General features: G+C 54.7%; 1 long non-coding RNA gene across 1 annotated transcript; it reads left to right on the top strand.

The window, feature by feature from the left end:
* Positions 1-6,188: 6,188 nt before the first annotated feature.
* LOC109278774 (uncharacterized) lies at positions 6,189-13,508 on the top strand. The gene is made up of 3 exons (XR_002085831.2): positions 6,189-6,662; positions 11,897-12,047; positions 12,858-13,508. It is a non-coding gene; the product is annotated as an uncharacterized LOC109278774 (long non-coding RNA).
* The last annotated feature ends 3,588 nt before the right edge of the window (positions 13,509-17,096 follow it).

The following is a 17,096-nucleotide window of genomic DNA, read 5'->3' as shown; positions in this document are numbered from 1 at the left end:
CTGATGTCAATGGATCAGGTGACGCCGGATAAACGTCCACAGACCCAGGAGACAGTTCTCATGGGTAAAGTTGAGGCCAGGAGCTGCGGTGGGGGGTGGGGGGACCAGGAAAAGCACAGCCTGCTTTCAACAGGCTGAGGGCTGGAGAAAGGAGCAGGCAATTTGCAAAATGTAGCAATAACAACCACAGGTAATGCACCAGGGGGCACAAGGGCTCAGGGTGCGCCACAAAGGGCCTCAGGACCTGGGAGCTGTGTGGGAAACACATGGGGTCTGCCCCAACTCACTGAGCAACCTTGGGCGTCTCAGCTTTCTCTCCACTCCGTTTTGTGGTCTGTCAAAAAAAGTCTTATTTATTTATTTTTGAGAGAGAGAAATGGAGAGTGAGGGGGGGAGGGGCAGAGAATCCCAAGCAGGCTTCACGTTGTCAGCGCGAAGCCTGATGTGGGGCCCAAACCCACGAACCAGGAGATCATGACCCGAGCGGAAATCAAGAGGCGGGCGCTCAACCTACTGAGCCACCCAGGCGCCCCCCTCCCCCGCCACCGACCCCTGTTTTGTGATTGTAATGGCAGAAATCCGTGCTCCAGCTGACCGACGTTGGTTGCTGTCACTGAGCCCTTCAAGGTGATGCTGATCGGCCCCGTCTGACCTTTGGCTGCTGAGACCTCTCAGATGTGCTCCTGTGTCCTGTGTTGGCCAAGTCCCTGCTGCCAGCCATGGCCCACTGCCCAGGGTTTTCTAAATCCTGTGGCCACTTCCTGGATTCCAGAGCTTGGCTCTTCCGTGCCCCTACCCCAGTCTTCTGGAATTTTAAGCCCCAGAACGCAAAGGGAGGGGGAAGAGGTGCCAGCCCCCCCCCCCCCACCCTTTGCCCAGCTTCCTCCTAATCACAGCCCTCAGACCTGGCAACTGTTGTGTTGAGAACCAGGGTGGCGTCACAGAAAGAGCAATGGCTCAGGGTCAGCCCTGGGTCAAATACAGGCTCTGACACCTCGTCTAGTCACTCATCCTTTCCAAGCCTCAGTTTCCTTGTCTAAAAAATGGGGCCGGAAGTTCCCGCCTCTTGAGGTCTCTTGGAAGATGGCTGAGATGATACCGAGATGAGGAACTGGGGTGTCAAAGGTGTTCTTCAGTAAATGGTGCCATTGTTCTCACATCAATACCACCCCCACCCTGTGGGGACCAAGAGAATGTGTGCCTGCATTTATCAAGTGCCCATGGTATGCACAGTTCGGTGTGTCGTATTAACTACGCATTTGTGCATTCTAAATTTTATACAGTATTATCGCCTCAGTGTCGTTTGCTTTGGTGGGATGAAGTAGAAAAGACAAAGATCCGGACGCCTGGGTGGCTCAGTCGGTTGAGTGTCCGACTTCGGCTCAGGTCATGTTACCATGGGTTGTGAGTTTGAGCCCCGCGTTGGGCTCGCTGCTGTCCACACACGGCCGGCTGCGGATCCTCTATTCCCCCCTCTTTCTGTCTGTCCCCGCTCAGGCTCTCCCTCTGAAAAATGAATAAAAACATTAAAAAAAGAAGAAGAGATAAAGATCACCCTTAGCCAAATGTGTAAAATTGTGTCAGTGCCATCCTGCTGGTTCTCCTTCTGGCAGAACCCACTGCTGGGTATCCCATGGAGCAGGTGAAGAGGCAACTTGTGCTAGGGGCCAGGGGTGTGAACTGCACCTCAAGCTCTGAGACCCATGCAGCCTTGAGACCCGCACCCAGAGCAGCACATGGGGGCCAACAGTGGGGGGGCAAGTCACGTCCTGGGGCAGACGGGATCTCCCACCCCATATGCATCGTACTCTCTCTTCCTCTGCACAGTTAGGTACAGCATTCGATGCTACTTCTCTAAATAACCGTCCTAGACTCAGAAACCTTACAATTTAGCTAATGCAGTGGTTTCCACACTCTTTTTGTCCCCCTCCAACAAACTTAACCATAACTGCCGATAAAGGAAACATAAGCGTTGATCATTCTGGTTGAGGAGCTAAGCCATGGGGGATCTTGGGTCTCTGCCCACTGGCCCTTCCTCATCCCCCGAGGCCCACGGAAGCCCCAGGCTTCTGGGAAGCCAGGCATGAAAACCACCGAACTACTCCAGCCCTTTAATAGCTAAGTAAACAAAGACTTGTGATTTGTGCCCTCAGACGCACATGAAGTTGGTTAACAGGACACTACCTTATTCTCCAATCGTTTCCCATGTGCAAAGCTGATCTCTCTCATGAGATTGGACAGTTGAGGTGCCCTGTGTGTTTTCTCCTCCTCTGGGCTCCTCTGAGCCCTGGTCAAACGTATGCAAGAATTCCTGGTTGTATTGACATGAACAGGAGCAGAGCGCTGGGGCCAATGTCCCCCCTGGACAGTGAACCTGTTGTCCTCATCCAGTGGGCAGAGCATGGTGGGGGTGAGCATGCTCAGATGGCCCCGGGCCTATTCCAAAGTCCCAGGAATCTGCAGCTGCCTGAGCACCAGCACCTCCTGGGAAGGCTAGGCTGGTGTGCTGGCCATGGCTGGTTCAGGCTATCTGCACAGCTAGAATAGGGTCCTTCAGATGTGGGTACAGAATCACAGAGCCAGCTGGGTGCTCTGGCCTGACACGGGGAGGGGGGGCAGGGGGGGTTCAACATGGTCCAGGGATGGGGTCACAACTCCCATGAAGGAATCGTCTCCCTAAGCCACCCTGGGCCAAGGGCAGGGAACCAGCATGGCTGGAGGGAGACCTGTGGAGTCTGGACCCCAAGCTCAGTGGGGGCTCTCACATGTCTTAACCCATTTGGTTGCCTTCACCGCTTACGGGCTGGCCATTTCTATTCCCAGTCACAAACCAGAAGTGTTCATAAACATTTTCTTGTCTAATAGCCACCAACTAGTAAGTGAGGCACCCCCCCCCACTACGGGGACCTGGTTCCCAGGATCCTGAAGTTCATGCTTTTCCCATTGTACCTATTATGTGGCCAACAGACAACCCAAGTGGGAGGCAGAGCAGCTCAAGGTGGCAGCGGGGGCGGGGGGGGGACACTAAAGGGATTTCTAAAGGTGACTTTGGAGTCTAAACTCTCCCCTGAACCATCGACTTTTGTGCGTGCCTGTACATTCGGGGCAGGAAGCCACTCACAAGCCCCCAGAGAGCATCACGGGCATCCAAATAGAGTCAGAAGGTGCGCCTGGGTGGCTCAGTCGGTTAAGCGGCCGACTTCAGCTCAGGTCACCATCTCGCAGTCCGTGAGTTCGAGCCCTGCGTTGGGCTCTGGGCTGATGGCTCAGAGCCTGGAGCCTGCTTCCGATTCTGTGTCTCCCTCTCTCTCTGCCCCTCCTCTGTCCATGCTCTGTCTCTCTCTGTCTCAAAAATAAATAAAACGTTAAAAAATAAAAAAAATAAAAAAACAAATAGAGTCAGAAACCATTAGCAGAATGAGGCCTTCACACTGGCTGAGCAAGTCCGGTCGCCTTAGAAAACCAGCCCGTATCCTACCCGATACGCAAACAGAAGCATAACAAGAAGTGCCTAATGGCCTCTTCCGGTGGCTCCGTAGACCTCCTCCAGGAGAACGATGAGCAAATTCCTCCTCTGGAGTCCTGTTGACCCCGCTGCGTGTAAGCTCAATCACTTTTTTGTTGAAACTAGATTTACTCGCTTTCATTACTCATTAGAGGCTGTCCAGCTGATAATAAAGTCAACTGCTGGGCCAACACGGTCCTCCGTGGACACCCAGGGTGTCAGATGGACACTCGTGGGGGCTGAGTATGCAGCCGAAGCGTGCTAGCCCTGGATGCGGGGGTTCCTCAGTCCTTTTGGGCAAGGTGGATATCACCGCCATTTCTCCTCCCGCCTCCTGCGTGGCCCACGGGTGCAGGAATGTAACTCCCAGGCGTGTGCTCTGTTGGGGGTTTGCGGACAGCCGGCCCTCGCTAGGCCTCGTGCCAGGCCGCAAGGGGGGTCAGGTCGTGGACGACTCCAGGCAGCAGCTGGTCTACGGTCAGTCCTTCTGTCTTGCACACACTGGCTCCCCAAGCTGATCAGGCGAGTGGCTGAGCCCACGGTTTGACTTTTGGCCTCCCTGTCCTTGTCTCCTGTGGCTTCTCCCAGGGCACCAGCATCTCCTGAGTCCCCACAGCCTTCTCCTGTGCCCCAGCGCCACCCCCCCCCCCTTGCTGCCTGCTTAGCCTCAGGACAGCCACCCCCTGAGACCACCGTGGTACTTGGCGAGTACTGAGCTCCCTGTCTTTGGAGGTCTCCAAATATGGATGGCTTCATGGCAGAAATGTGAGAAAAAGACCCCAGTGGCCAATGGAACAGGGAGAAAGGTGATACTGGACAGGAAAAGAAAGTCATTTGCACCACTGACATTCTCTAAGAAGGAGAACTTAAGGGCAAAGGGAGAACTAGAAGGGAGTTCTGCTTTCGTCAGCAGCCTTGAACATCCAATGGCCTGTTTACAGCAAGAAGGCCTCAGGGATAGAGTTCTGGTCCTCTGCTCTGGGTCTTTCCCACCAAAGCTCCCACATAAGCAAGGCTCAGATCTGTCCCTTCCATAGCCAGGTGGGGCCAAGGAGAGGAGAGAGGCAGGGAAAGTTCCTCTGGTGGTGCAGAGACCCTGCCTCCTGTCCTCCCACGAGCGGTGGGGCCTGTGCGTAGCGTGACTCCACTTGCAAACATGCCCTGAGCCCTCTTTGCCACCACGTCACCTCCCGTAAGCCTCACCGCGGCTCTCTGGGGCAAGATCTGGCAGCTGGCTAAAGTTCAATAAATATTTCTCGAATGAATGGAACTGCTCTCTCAAAGCAGCCCTGATGGGCTGATGAGGCTGCGTTCCCACGAAGGCCTCGACTCCGCTCCGCCCAAGCCTCTGCTTGATCTGCAGGAAGCGCAGGCTTCTTCACGGTCCTCTCCCCACATGCATCAGAGCTCCCCGGGGCGCCCAGGACTCCATCCACGCCCCGCTTCCTGCCCACCTGCCCGTGCAGCTGGAGGGAGTCTCACCAGCCAGAGCCCAGTCCTGTGGAGAGGCCATCACCCTCATGCCTCGTGGTCATGGGGTTTCAAGTCTCTGCTGCCAAGAGCAACACGAGAATCCCACCAGCCTCCCTGGAGCCCCCAGCCCTGAGCGGGAGACAGAAAGCAGCCCAGGCTGGCAGTGGGCGAGTATTTGTGGTGCGCCTTCTCGTGGCCGCTGCCTGAGACCTGGTGCCGCGAGCAGGGTCGGACCCCCAGAACCCAAGCAGGGGCATGTGTGCTCTTGTAGGGGGCCCTCCGCACCATCCCTTGGGCTCTAAAGTGTGCAACTTTTAGTGATCCAGCACTTTCAGCACACACACACACACACACACCCCGATATACACCTTTTCCCTGAAGCAAGTCACTTGTCCTGGGGGACCTGGCTCCACATGCATTTCTCTCTCACCAAATGCTGCGCAGGGAACGGGCCCACTCCTGCCTGTGGGCCCACGAGCTGACCAGCTCCCCTGCCCTCACCCCCCTGCGCTGAGCTTCCTTCCAGTGCCTCGCTGCCCTACCTCGGATTCTGGCCTGGCTTGGGGTCACCGCGGAAGATCCAGCTTCTGTACAGTTTCCCCTCCCTTCTTCTGGGTTACCCCACGGCCTGCACCCTGGGATGTGGGTGAATAACACCCAGCCCCTGGGTGCAGAATGAGGGGGCCCCAGGCCACACAGGTCTCAGGCCGGCCTGCTTCCTACGGGCCAAGCATGGAGTTTCTTCTGCCTTTGGCAAGAACAGAGATGAACTCACCAAGAGAAGTCAGTCTCGTCCAAAAGGAGGTACCCCCAGTCTCAGCCGGGGCTGGGAAGAAGGGCCTTCTATGGGTCATGTCCTGTGCTACTCGGCTCAGCAGCGGAAAGGTGACAAGTGTGCGTCCAGGCCCCAGCTTGAGTCAGACCCTCCGGCCCGCAAGTCTCCTGCACTCAGACACCGTGTCTGGCCCTCACAGTGCCCGGCACAGGGGCTGGCACATGGTGGGCACTTAAGGTCTGGCACGTGCTCCCACTCGCCCCGTCTCTTTGATAACGTCATTATTTTGGAATTCATGGTTTTTGGCCCAGTAAAACCTGTTTTGCTGGCATCAGGCTGATTTCCCTCACTCCTGAGGGATCCCATGCCCCCTCCCAGAGCCTGGCAGGCCTGGCAGTTTGCAGACCAGCAGGTGTCGGTGGTGATCCTCCCGACTCGTGTTCCTGCCGCACCACGTTTCAGCTCACGTAGCTTAACTGCAGCCTGGCTTTTCTGAACTTCCCTGTTGAAGACACCAACGAAGGGAAGAGAGCAGAGGGTGGGAATTTCAATAAAGGGAACGGGGCCCAACTGAAGAGCTCTTTGCGCCAATGCCTCGTGAAAGCCTGAAAGCCGTTGGGGACAGAAAGAGGAGTCGGGCCTCTTAACTCCCCCATGTGTGAATCGGAAGGGGGCAGGGGCGCGCAGAAGGCAGCCATTGCAAAGCCTGGCGACCAGCAAAGGGCCAGCGGACAAAGGGATGTGATGAACAGCTTTCCACCCCACCTGCAGAGGGCCAGGCCCCGGCCACAGTGTTCTACCGGGAGATTTCTCCAGGCCGTGTCTCTGGGACTACCAGAATCAGCGAGCCCGATTCACGGAAGACCAAACACAGGAGGAAAAGGGGACTCTCAGCTCACCAAGTAATTGGTAAGGGTCTCATTGAAATCGTGAGGAAGGAGATCCGGAAGGGTTTCCAGCCAGGTAGGGGAGAGCCATGGAAATTAACATGTCGTAAGTTGCCATGTGGCCAATATCCCATAACTTCTCATGCAGTGTGACGTCTTTGTTGGCATCTTTTTTTTTTTTTAATGAATGTGAAAAGATTGATCATGCACACAGAAACATGATCGTGGTGGCTGTAAATTCACTCCCCAACCCCTCTTTCCCATAATCTCGAAAGCGGGGGGGGGGAGGGGAGGGGTGGGGGCGGGGGTTGCTTATGAAGGCAATGGACCAAGTGAGACAGACTCTGTCTGTCTGCTTGTGGGGAGGGTCTCTGCAGACGAAGGGAGGCAGCCTGAAGTTGGTTGGCGGGGGGGGGGGGGGGTGGTGCGGCAAGGGCAAGAGTGTTCTAGGTGAAGTCTCGGCCTGCCCGCGTGACAGAATGGAGGCCAAGGCCTGGAGCCCAGCGGGCACCCAAGAAGGGATGAGACAAGGCTGGGGAGAGGGGCAGGGGGCAGAGGAGGTAGGCCTCCTAAGTTCCGGGTCTGATTCGCTGTTCCCATAGTGCCTGGCACTGTGCCTGGCATGGGGCAGGCCCTGAATCAAATTCATCCCAGCAGGCTTCCAGGTGAGTTACCCATACCCAGCCGGGAATCCCTTGGAGGCCAGAGCAGGGGAGCCACATGGCGGGAGTTGGGTCCTGAAAAGACCATTCTGACTGCTCACTGGAGAAAAGGGCACGAGTGGGCTCGGGTGAAACGAGTGGTAGAGAGGCTACGGTACCAGTCCAGGCAAGAGGAGATGGGCAGAAGCAAGCAGAGTCTGAAATACAGTTTATTGCTCCCTGCTGAGGGAGGCCAGCGGGAGGTGAGGACTGAGCCAACTCCCAGCCTCCGGGAGGATGTCCCAGAGATGCTTCAGGATGTAAGCTGGCACTTATGGACCCTGGATCAGTGGGGAGAGTTAACTAGAACTCCCGAAGAATTAGTGGCTGGTGCTTTGCAAACCCTGCGTGAGATGGGTCTCGTGGGTTTTGGCCCAAGCTGTGTGACCTTGGGTAAGTGACTTTGCCTCTCTGAGACTCAGCTTTATCACCTTTAAACAGGCCAGGGGTGTGGCAGAGGGCACCACACTGGGCCCCCCCTTGGAAGAAGGCTCCACAGCCAGCGTGGGGCTCCACACCGGACCTTGCAGAGTCTCTGAAGCAGCCGTCCCATCTCTGCCCAGTGGGTCTGCTGGTATGCTCAGGGGGGTGAAATCAGGCACCCTCATGGGGCGATGCTTCCTAGGAGCTCATCCAAGTGTCCCCACCGTCTGGCCTCACAATTCCACAGTGAAAGCACCGCCCAAGGAAACAGCCATAACCCGGAGCAGTTCCTGGCAGTGTGCTTGTAATGGTCAAAAATGAGAAAGACTAAAGTGGCCAGCAGCAGGAGAGGGTTATATATGTGCAGTGTGAATCCCATGCAGACATTACACCTGGTGTTTGCATGACCTTCTCGTCTGGGTGGGGGGGGACAAACCGGACGAGACTTTAGGGAGAAGTCACGGCATCACAGCAGTGTATAGGGCACGAAGCAAAAACCCGGACCCTGCAGTCAGAATCCTTCTTCTCTGCCTCTTTCTCACTAGGCGTGAGCCTGGGTTTGTCAACCTCTTGAAGCTTCAGGTTGTACATCTATAAAATGAAGTGACGCTGCCTCCCTTCCAAGGCTAGACCAGGGAAACCAATGATTCAGGGAAGCCCGGGGTCGGGGGGTAGGGTGTTCAGAACCCAGTAAAGGTGAGGAAGACAGCAGCTACGACCCATCCAATCCACGTGTAGGAAGGGCGGGGATGAAACCCAGTGGTTGCCTCTGGGTACATGGGTTCTCATTGCTGTACCTTTCCTGTTTTATCTCGGTTTTCTCTAAAGACCGGAATGTACTTGGAAAGCGGGGCCGAAGAACTTTATTTTCACTTAATGCGTATTTCCGGTGGAGGCAGCCCAAGCTTAACCTGCTGTCCCGGCCCACCTCGGGTCCCTATGGGGTTCAGTGAGGGGATGGGAGTGATTCGGTGACGCCCCCCTGCACCCCGCTATGACCCACAGCGTGGGCAGGAGCCAGTGCCCCCTCCCACGGAGGTCCCGGGAAGGAAGTGAGGAATGTACCTGGGCCACCGAGCTGAGGGCTGAGGCCAGACGCAGTGTTTCTGTTGTTTGCTCATCTGAAGCGTGGGGGGCGGAAGACACCTCCCGATGGGTGCCTGCCTGCCGCCCACCTGGAATGACTAACCGCGCTGAAGCACCCCCAGGCTGCTGGCCATCCCAGGTGGGCGGTAGGAGCTGCCAGGACCGGACCCCTGACTCATGGGCCAACGGTTCCTCCCTGCAAACCTCTCCCACCTAGGCCAGCCAGCCCACCTGAAGACAAAGACCCCTTCCCTCCACACCCACAGCCCCAGTCAAGCAAACTATGCCGTGGCAAAATTAGAAAGTTGTCACAGGCTTGCACTGAACCCCGCCTCTGTGGTCCTGGGCAAATCACTTAACTTCTCTGTGCTATGGTTCCTCTTCTGTAAAATGGGGGCCCAACAAGGCTGCTGAGAGAGCTGAGTGAGGCAGCATACATAAAGGCCATGTGTCTGCACACAGTGGGAACTCAACACCATTCCCCCCTTCTCTCCGCTCGCCTTTGTAAAGCCTTTCCTTCCTTTGATGACAAGGTCTGGTTCCCAGGGTGGCCACTCTAGGACCCAGCCTGAAGCTGTTGCCCCCATCAGAACGTCCCTGGCTTGGGATCCCTTCCCCAGGTGCCATTTGCTGGCGGGTCCTCAATGGCTGGGTCCTGCCACCAAAGGCAGACAGTCACATCAGGGGTCTTGCCCACACAGTATAGGAATCACAGCACCATAAGTAATGATGGAATTTAGGGCATGTGGCAAGCGAGGGGGTCTGACAAGGGGACCCCAGGCCTTCCCTGAGCTCACGGCACATTGATTGGCAGCTGCCTCTCCTGCCTTGGCCCCCAGACACAGAAGGGCCAGACAAGCTCCAGGGCCACTGGTCAGCGTGAGGGGCTGGGGCAGAGGTCACAGAGGAGAAGGAGCACATTTTGAGTCCAGCCAGCTTGCATTAACCCTTGCTCTGCCACCTATATGCTGGGTGTCCTTGGGCCACAGCCTCAACTGGCAGAGTCCCCTCATCTGCAGGGGATGATAGCAACCCGTAGGTTCCTTGTGAAATCAGGAGCCTCGCAGGAGGCAGTCAGTGAATAGTGCAATGAAGTCACAAAGGCTGTCAAAGGTCAACCATGTGTCTGCGATCCTCCTACAGTGACATAAGGGACTGATAAAATACACTTATTGTGTCCAAGGTGCTTCATCTATCACTGTAGTTACACCTCCCAAGGAAGGAGTTGCCATTATACTCATTCTATGCAGGTGCAGGAAGCCTGGAGCCACCTCCTAAGGTCCTGGAGCTAGAAGGCTGGGAGACAGGATCTGACCTTGGTTGGCCACTCCTGAGTCTGGAGGCCCCTCCCCTTATACCCGCTCCATCACCCCTGACCCCTACCCCATTGTCATGTTGTGTGACTTCCTGAGGGGGCAGAGACAAGTTCCCCAGTGTCTCAGTAGGGCTACCTGAGGGTTCATTTAGGCACCCCCCCCCCCCCAGGCAAACACCCTGATAAGCCCCTGAGAGTCAGGGATTTCCCTTCCTAGGGGAAGGGAAATGTGCACTGTAGGGTAGTGTGGGATACAGTCTTTCACTTACCCAGTTCCACCCTCAGAATGATTCAGCCATTCTTTTACTCTACCCACCAAGCAGGGTTTCAACTGGAGGCAGGGTAGAGAGGAAATCCCACGTGGCAGGCATGGCCCAGGCAAAGGTGTGCAGCCTGGAGAAGGTACAATATGTCCAGAGAAAGTGGGGAGACCAGCCTCAGCAGAGCCGAGCAGAGAATTCAGGAGTGGGGAGTCACGAGTGGGAGACGCAGGCTCAGGCCAGGTTAAGGAGAAGGAAGGCTAAGGATCTGCCCGGCTCCCTCTCCCTGGCCCCTGCCAGCCCTCAGCAGCCCTGCCCGGGGCTGCTTGTCCCTTGGGGGCAGAAGTGGCTTTTGTGGACTTTCTTAATATCCTCTCTTGGTCTCTTGGGCACAAATCAGCATTTCACCTGTTCCCTGGCGGGGCAGGCTGCATGATAAGAAATCCAGGAAGTTCAACAAACTTGATGGGCTTGGACATCCCCGTGGTTTATGCCAGAATAAACAAGGCCTCGCTCAGGGCTGCAAGGTCCTATCCCAGGGCAAACACTGCCCTTTGCCAAATAGGGAATTGTTTTTGCAAAAGCGGCCTGTGTGTGTGTGTGTGTGTGTGTGTGTGTGCGTGCGTGTGTGTGTGTGTGTGTGTGTGCCGGGTGGGCGGGACAACAGCGGTTCCATTGAGCCCCCTGACCGCTCACCCACTCGGGCTCTGACATCATTCCTTACTAACCCCGCACCGATGGGGTCGGCACGGGGAGCAAACGGAGGGGAGACTCTTACAGCCATTAATGAAAGATACAAACGTTATTACAAAAGAAAAGAAAAAAGAATGAGCGATCCACCTATAGCCTCTCAGCGGAGAAACATCATGTCCCTTGATCTTAAAGGGGCCCGTGAGGTTGGCAGGGAGCGGGAGAAGGAGCCAGACTCCTGACTGGGGAAACTTGAGTGCTTGAGGAACGTGCAAGGTGGCATGTAAGAGCAAAAGCCCAAGCTTTGGAGCCGGCCTGGCTGGATTCTAAGTGCGGCCCCAGCATGCGCCTCGGGCAGGTCCTCTGGGCTTCCGTGAGCCTCTGTCTCTTCATATGGGAGCACCTACCCATGGGGGGCCCTGGGTTTTATTGAGACAAGAGCCTCAAAAGCCCTCAGCTGTGCCCCCGGGCCTAGAGTAGACTTCGGAAAGCACGCCCCAGTCTCAGGTCTAGGGCAGCCCACAGATGGGCGGAGCAAACACAAGGTTATCTTCACGTGCGGCTGAAAGCGTGCGCGAAAACACGTTGCCTACAACTACACACCCGCACTGTGCACTGTCCACACACATGCGAGCGGCCTGTGTGTGTAGGCTCCGACTTGGGCTGATGCGTCACACATCACAGGCAGCTGCTTTGTAAACTGCAATAAAGTAATTTAACGCTAATGATGAAATCTATGCCCTACAGTGCTCGTTATTAATAGGAATTAAATGTATTTCAGGTAACAACACAGTGAGTAATTTGAGCAATAAACATCATGCAAACCTGGCCCGCGGTGGGACTGACGTGATAGGGTGTTCTCTGGCTCACGCTGGCCCCACGAGAGCGAGCCAGGCTCATACAGCAATCACTCGCCCCTGCAGAGGGCACAGGTCAGTGAATCACTGCACGTAGGGCTCTAAGGGCGGGCGCTACGTGTTGGGACTCACCTCACGAGCTACCGGTGTATCCCAGAGCTTCTCCTTCACCGATGATTCGAGAAGTCTCTCTGTTCACCCTGATACACCCTCACACACCGCTCTCCTCACCGCACCCTCTGGACTCTGTTCCTCCGCACCAGAAACCCACCCGCCCCTGACACCTTCGTTTGTCCCAGACCAGCCCCCAACCCCCACCCCGCCCACCCCAGAGCTGCAGCTATACCAGAGGTAAACCCACACATGCACACGCCTACGGTCGCACGTGTGCCTGTGCCCAGAGAAGCCTCTCGGCCACACACGCACATGTGTCCGCATGAGCCCTGCAGGCACACTAGATGCGCACCGAGCAGTACACGCTAGGAAACGAGTCCAAACCTGCTGGAACCCAGTGGAGGGAGACAGAACGGCCAGAGTCCCGCCAGCGCCCCTGCTCTCCGTTTTCCCCCAACCTTTGCAGCCAGCCTCCGCTCCCACAATGCACCCTGGGCCAGCCAAATAAAGTCCAATCCCTCCAGGCCTTTGCTCACACTCTTAAGGGCCGATCTGTCTTCTCAAGGCTCAGTCGTCACCACCGTGAGGCAAGAGCCTCATTAGCACTCCCGCAGGAAGAAAAGGCTAGGTTATGTTGCTGTCACGAAAAATACCCAAATCCTAAGAGGTTCGGATGGTTGGTGGGGGCCGGGTGGGGGCTGTGCTCCACTCAGTCACTCAGGGACCCAGGCCGCCAGCAGCTGATCACCGTTTTGTACCTTCCACCACCAGCTGCAGTGTCTTCGTTGGCTGTGGCAGAGGAAGACAGAGGCCTCAGGCCAGAGGAAGATGTGTCACCTGCATTCACACTGCACTGGCCGGAGTTAGTCACACGGGCCACCTCACTGCAAGAGGACAGAGAACCACGGTCTTCTACGTTTGCTACCGCTGTGGGAACAAATGACCACACACCTAGTGGCTTAAACCAGCACACGTTCATGCTGTTACAGTTCTGGAAGTCAGAAGCCCAAAATGGCTCTCCAGGGCTAAAATCAAGGTGTTCGTGGGACTGGTTCTTTTTGAGGGCCCCAGGGGCACCTGTGCTCCTTGGCTCCTGGCCTCTCTCCTCCATTTTCAGAGCAAGCAAGATAGCATCTCTCCTCTCTGGCCTTCTTCCTCCCTCTCGTAAGGACCCTTATGTCCACATGGATAATCTAGGACAGTGTCCCCATCTCAAAATCCTGTACTTAACAGGGGGCACCTGGGCGGCTGAGCGTCCGACTTCTGCTCAGGTCATGATCTCACCGTTCGTGAGTTTGAGCCCCGCGTCCAGCTCTCTGCTCTCAGTGCCGAGCCTGCTTTGGATCCTCTGTCTCCCTCTCTCTCTGCCCCTCCCCCGCTCACACGCGTGCGTGTGCACACGTACTCTCTCTCTCTCTCTCAAATAAATAAACATTAAAAAAAAAAAAATCCTGCACTTAGCCACATCTGCAAAGCTCCTTCTGTCACGTAAGGTAAGATTCATAGATTTGGGGGTTAGGACACAGCCCTCTTTAAGGGGTCAGTCTTCTATCGGCCGCGGTGTTCCAGAAACCAGAGTTAGGATACGGGATTTTGTGGACACACAGCATCGCCCTGTCTCGTCCTTGCTCACGCAGCCCCTCTTGAGCAGTAGATGAGCTCTGAAAGGGCAGGAGGAGGCCATGAGCCTCTCTGCCCAGCAGGTGCCTGGCGCATAGCAGAGGCCTGGGAAAGTTTGCAGGAAGGGAGAGAGGAAGGAAAATATGAATGAATGTGGCAAGACCAAGAGGTGTGTGAGAACAGAAAAAGCAAGAGAGAAAGTAGGCAGACAGTAATGAATCTAGGGGCGATCACAGCATGCAATTTGGGGAGCAAATTGCCCTGTAGTGGAGGGCTCAGAGGGAAGCGGAGGAATGGTGAGGAATGTGGGCGGGAGAAGTTAGGAAAGAAAGGGTGGGAGGAGGCAGGAGACAGAAGGCCCCGGTCTGAGCCAGGCACGGTGCTAGGGGCTCTAAGACAGCATTGCGACAGGTCTCCACAACAACCTTGCGTGCCGCTCCGGGGAGACAGGGAAATGGGGACTCAGGAAGGACACATCCCTGATCCAGGTTCACACGGCTGGACAGTGGCTGGGCAGGAATTTACAGCCCTGTTTGGCTGGTTCTGAAACCAGCTGCCATCCCAGGACACTCAGCTCCGTGCCAAGCTCTGCCACAAGTGCAGTGAGCTCAGTGTCCCCACCTCTTAAGGTCTCAGGTCCTTTATCTGTAAAACGAAGAGGTCGGTCTGGGTGACCTTCGAGCTCCCTTTCAGCTCCAGCCTCCTGGGGTCCTTGGGCAGATCTGGTTCATCAGGACCAGCTCCTTGGAGGGATCGGGGGTCTGAACTTCTTCCCGCCGACAACAGACACACAGTTCCTTTTGTGTTGCCAAGAGACAATCCAGGGCAAGGAGGGAGAGGCCCATGGCAGAGATGACTCCATGCCCCAAAAATGAGAATCACAGCAGCCCACAAGATTGTGCAAGCTGCCCGGGATGCTGCCAGTCGGCCCTGGCCTGGAGGAGGGCTGTTTACACTCCCCGACTTTGTCCTTGCAGTTAACTCTGTGGCTGAGTGCACAGCCCTTAGAGCTGCCCGGGAGCATCTGTGTGGGGACAACAGAGATGGGCCTCACCAGGCCCTTTAACCCAGATACCAGACACCTGTTCATTCATTCGTTCATCCGTTCATTCATTCATTCATTCATTCATTCATATACCCGTTCATTCCCTGGGTGTCTGCCAGGCGTTGTGCAAAGACTGGGGACATGGAGGTAAATAAGACAATGTTTTGATGAGTCTCCAGGACCTGAGAACCTCGAAGGAGAGTGAGGCACTAAATATAGATAATGACCCTCCCAGCAAGGTTGGTGCAATAGTAAAGGTATGTGCCTGGAGGTCAGGGAACGTAGGGCAGGGGACTTTGGTATCTCTCTATGGAAAATATTTAACTAATGGTTTAAAAAATCAAAACAAGATAATAACTTTATACTCAATTACCTTTAAAAACATTTTTTTCTCATGAATGTAGATAGGTGAGAATGTCACATTCAGTTTTATTTAAATTCCACCTGAGGCCTGATCAAGGAAAATCAACCTCAGTCATTTTGAGATCTTGCTGTCTGCTAGGGCCGTGCAAAGGTCCTGGGGTCTGTAGCTACTCATCCTCCCAGAGGGCATGCTCTTTGATATCCAGTGGCTGCTACTGTACGTCAGGCTGGAAGCTCAGGACCCTGGCCCACGGCTATCACTCCAGTCTTCTTGGACAGTGAGCTTTGGGAAATCACAGCCATGTCCTGGGGTGTGGCTATGCGGTGGGTGAGTGGGGGGGGGGGGTTTGAGGTCCCACCTCTGGGACTCAAGGCCCCTTTGCAGGTGTTAGGAACCTTCCCCCCTTCTTTCTTTCAACTCCTCCCCTTTACTGGAAGGAACTGTTTTACTGGGACAGCCTGCATGTTTTCTCTCTTGATCTTTCTTTTTCACAAAAACAAAACAACCAAAATCAACAAACAAAAAACAGGGAAAAAATGTTCCCTTCAAGCAGCTTTGTAGGACCCAAGGTTGGGTCCTACAAATGCCCCTGGGACTAGGGAGTCAGGAGGGGTCTGGCTACAAACCTGGGACACTGACAGGGAAACTTCAAGGGAGAAAACACAAAATTGTATTGCAATCAATTATCTCTCTTGCACAGGTATCTGTCTACTTTTATTTATCATTTCTTTAGGATGTATTTCTAAACAGCAAGCCAAAAGATCAGCACATTCTAAAGAATATTTTTCAAGTTGCTTTTCTAAAGGCTTACACACCAATTCACCGTCCCACCAGCTGTGTGCAAACATCACCTGTTTCGCTGCCCCGACACCAGTGTCAAGTATTAAGGTGTTTCCTTTTCATCTTTGACAATTTTATAAATGAATTGCATTTCTTTGACCGTTCATGTCACTGACTAATTTTAGAAGTATAATTTTATTTTCAACGCTTCTTTTAAAGAAAGCAATTTCTGGGCAAGTGTGGGTGGACAGACCCTAGGGGTGCCATAGATCTTCCTAATGTCACTTCTCATGTGTCCTCACACATGTCTTACCTCGTCTGGGACATCTTCCCCACCTTGTCTGACTGTGAAATTCCAGCTGGTGTCTCCAGACCCTACATACACCTCCCCACCTCCAGAAACTTTCCCAGGCCTCCCCAAGGAGTGCAGGACCCTCTTCTCATGGCTGTCCCTAGAGCCTGGTTCATCCCTGGGCTCTTATATCCACTACTGTGTGTAACATGAGCCTGCGTTGTGGGCCTCACTGGGCCTCAGTTTCCTCCGTAACGGGTAGAATCATGCCTGTTGCTTGAGGTTGGAGTGAGCAAGAGAATGGATAAAGTCTAGAAAGTACCCCGCAAGCACTTGGCACTTGGTACATATTCAGTGAATTTTAGCTATTATACTGTTATTATTACTATTACGATTCTCCTTCTGTCTCTGAAAGGCAAAGGAGTGGCTTTTATCTCTGCATCTTTGATTGCTGGCCCAGAATGTCAAAGGAAATCAGTCAAAGTGCTTATTGAGTAAGCATTTCACTGCCCTGGGCACCGGCTTGCCGCGGTACGACTGGGATGTGAGTAGAACCATCTCCTCTGGCAGGCAACTGATTAGATGGTTGGACACGGTCCCTTTGACCCACGCAGCCCGCCCACACTCACCTGCTCCTGTTGGAGGCTGGGGCAGTGCATTCAGGAATTTGCATTCCCGCCATCTTGTTCCAGGACTGGCCACGTTACCCACTTCTGGCCAATGAGACATCAGCAGGGAGCTCGTGGGAGACCTACTTTCCTGATGGAGCTGAGGCAGCCATATTGCCACCTTGAGGAGATGAGTAGGTTTTTACATGCTAAGGGTGATGTGTAGAAAGCTGGAAACAGACCAGTCTTTGTTGGCATCACCAGCAGTTAGCCAAGACCAGCAACCACCCATGTCCAGAAT

Source organism: Panthera pardus, unplaced genomic scaffold (assembly GCF_024362965.1).
Source record: "Panthera pardus isolate Hobbes unplaced genomic scaffold, ASM2436296v1 HiC_scaffold_10, whole genome shotgun sequence".
NCBI classification, from domain to species: domain Eukaryota; kingdom Metazoa; phylum Chordata; class Mammalia; order Carnivora; family Felidae; genus Panthera; species Panthera pardus.
Note: the sequence above shows the minus strand (reverse complement) of the source record. Positions and strands in the feature narration are given on the sequence as shown.